Source organism: Mastomys coucha, unplaced genomic scaffold, assembly GCF_008632895.1.
Source record: "Mastomys coucha isolate ucsf_1 unplaced genomic scaffold, UCSF_Mcou_1 pScaffold13, whole genome shotgun sequence".
NCBI lineage: Eukaryota > Metazoa > Chordata > Mammalia > Rodentia > Muridae > Mastomys > Mastomys coucha.
Genome location: NW_022196895.1, coordinates 70,085,359 through 70,088,817, shown reverse-complemented (window position 1 = coordinate 70,088,817; position 3,459 = coordinate 70,085,359).

Below are 3,459 nucleotides of genomic sequence, written 5' to 3'. Positions count from 1 at the left end.
GCCAGCCTGGTCTACAGAGTGAGTTCCAGGAAAGCTAGGGCTACACAGAGAAACCCTGTCTCGAAAAAAAAACAAAAAACAAAAAACAAAAAAAACCAAAAACCAAAAAACAAAAAAGAAAGAAAGAAAAGATAATCAACTAGGAAAGCAAAAGGAAAATATCTTTTCCAATTCATGGTGCAAGTGCAATTGTATAGTTACACGGTCATCCAAATGGAAAACCACTAACTGGCAGATAAATGGCAAAATGGTCGTGGGAGGCATGAATGAAAATGGAAAAACTGAAGACCACTGGATAAGTGAAACATCTGAAGAAGGATGACATCATCAAGGGAATGTGTACCAAGAAAGGGTAAGCTGCTGCCCTCTACAGGCAGAAGAGGCAAATGGTCTCTATGTGGTCTCAATTCAGTTCAAGTTAAAGCTGATTTGGGGGTACAGCATGGTTCTCTCCTATAAGCCCACACATGCTTGATAGAGGAAAATCCAAAATCTCTGTCTCATATCGGAATTGCTACCTTGTATGAGACAGGGGAAAACAAATAAGGCACTATTCTCTTACCACTAATCTCATAATGTTTTGATTTTCATTCAACTCTTTAAAACTTCTCTTAAAGTATAAATAGTATCTTAAAATATATAAGAGTATTATGGGGGTGGGAGAGATGGCTCCGTGGTTAAGGGCACTGACTGCTCTTCCAAAGGTCATGAGTTCAAATCCCAGCAACCACATGGTGGCTCACAACCGTTCGTAGTGAGATCTGATGTCCTCTTCTGGTACATCTGAAGACAGCTACAGTGTACTTACATATAATAAATAAATCTTTAAAAACAAAGATTAAGTGTATATAAACTTTCTGTTTTGGTACTAGTATTCATACAGAGTACTAATTCTAGAAATGAGCTTCATCTAGCTTCCTGTGTGTGTTTTCAGGTTTGAGTGTGAAGCAGGTAACTAGTAACAAAATTTGTGTCCCTCAGATGTACTTAATAGATTGTAGTCCTCAAACCATTCCGAATTCTACTGAATATGGCATTTAAAATATTTAGGTTTTCTACCATTCCTAACAGTAACCCCTGAGGTCTCCAAGAAAATGATGGGGCCCTGCAAAGATGAATCCACCTGGATTGTGGGAACACTAGCCACTGGGAAAAACTGCCTGTTGCCAGGGTCTGCGCAAACATTGGGCACTGTGCTCGACTTAGCCAGTATTGCCACTAAGCTGAGCCTAGCACGGCTGTCCTCTGAGAGGCTCCATCCATCAGCTGACTCCCACAGCTATACAGTGGACAGTTTGGGAACTCTATAAAAGGTTAGGAGGGAGGATCGCAGGCCCCAAAGGGGATAGGAACTCCACAGAAAGACCGGCAGAGTCAACTAATCTGGACTGTGTGGGCTTTCAGAGAATGGACCACCAACCAAAGAACATACACAGGCTGGACCTAGGCCTTTGTGCATGTATGTAGCAGATGTGCAGCTTGGTCTTCATGTGAGTCCCAAACAACTGGAGCAGGGGCTATCCCAAAAGCTGTTCCCTATATGTGGGCTATCTTCTTCTAGCTGGGCTGCCTTGTCTAGCCTCAGTGAGAGAGGATGGGCCTAACCTCTCGGAGACTTGATGTGCCGCGGGAGGCGGGGGTGGGGGTTGGAGGTGTGGCGGGTGATACCCAGAGAGGGCCCCACCTGACCAGAACAGAAGGGGAGCGGAAGGGGGAAGGATTGTGGGATGGGACTGGGAACAGGGCAGTGAGCAGGATGTTAAGTAAAAAACTAAAATACTAATTGTTACAATGACTTGTTATCTCTCTGCCCTACCCTTAACCTTCGATTTCATAGGCAATGCTTCGTGCTTGACATCTAACTATAATTTCCAAAAACCCCCTTTTTAGGATCTTACAATATACTTTCACCCTCAGCCTGTCCTATCCAAAAGCCTACTTGGCACTGCAGGGAACCCGGCTAACTTGTACTTCTGTACTCAGAAAAAGGCATGGCCTCAGACACACTGGAGCACTCTTCCCTTGTGTGTTACTGCTCATGTTTTCCCAAGGTGTGCACTTCCAAAGGCCCAAGCGTGCTCACAGCATGTCCCTCCTGGGCTTCCAGCCCGCCCTATACTAGAGGCTCTTACTGACCTCTACCCTAGTAGGACAGCTGGGCTGGATCAGCAGCCCTAATGACTATCACCTTAGTAGGAGGTGAACTTGCAATGTCACAGGTAACTCAAGAAAACCAAATCCATGGTGATATAGGACACGTACAGACTTCCACTGAAATGCTTCACAATCAGGTTGAAATCTCTGAGATAGTTCTACAAAATTGGAGGGGACTATATTGTTTGTTTGTTTTGGGAAGATCTATGTGTATTCTTAGGGAAAGCTAGTTGCTTCTTTGCAGGTATTATCTATCAGTCCTCATTTAAGACACTTCTTTTTTTAATAAATTCTTTTTTAAAATATTTATTTTATCTATGTGAATACACTGTCATGGTCTTCAGACACACTAGAAGAGGGCGTCAGATCCCATTACAGATGGTTGTGAGTCACCATGTGGTTCCTGAGAATCAAACTCAGGACCTCTGGAAGAGTAGTCAGTGCTCTTAACTGCTGAGCCATCTCTCCAGCCCTAAAACACTTCTAAAAAGGTCAAAGAAAACCTAAATAAACCTCAGGAGAGCAACAGTTCCTGGTTCCAATGGGTTGACTCTAGTCCTTACATATGGGTCTCAAATTTCCCTCATTCTCCTAGATTTCTACTCCTCTAGCTTTAATCAATTGGTTGTTAAACTTTCATTAAACAGCTAATAGCCAGGGGGCTGGAGAGATGGCTTAGTGGTTAAGAGCACTGACTGCTCTTCTGAAGGTCCTGAGTTCAAATCCCAGCAACCACATAGTGGCTCACAACCATCCGTAATGAGATCTGACACCCTCTTCTGGAGTGTCTGAAGACAGCTAGTGTACTTACATAATAAAGGTTAATAAATAAATAAACCTTTAAAGGGGGGGGCTAGCCATTCATCTAAAAACAAAAACTAATAGCCTTGCTCATAAGGGCCTAGTACAACTCTGAGCCACCCAGAGATAATGAGTCAATGCTCTGACTTACGTTAAGATCAGTGGAGAATAAACCAAGCTAATCCCATTTTGCTTTAGCTGACTCCATTTTGTGTGTGTCATACAACCATCTTCCCAAGCCTCACTAGCCATAGCCTGCTTAGCAAAACATTCACAATGCTGACAAGATACCGTTCTACCTAGCCAGGGGCCCGGGCATAGAGCACTGGACTGTCCTCATACAGGTCAGCCTCACAGCCACAGGGAAGTCAGGATGGGCCAGCTCAGTACTCCCTCCCCGCCTGCACACCGACTGCAGCCTGTCTGAGTAGTTACGCAACCTAGCTCCGCCTTGTCCAGGGGTTGGGACCACAGCTGACACTGGACTACTGAGAGATAGCCTTG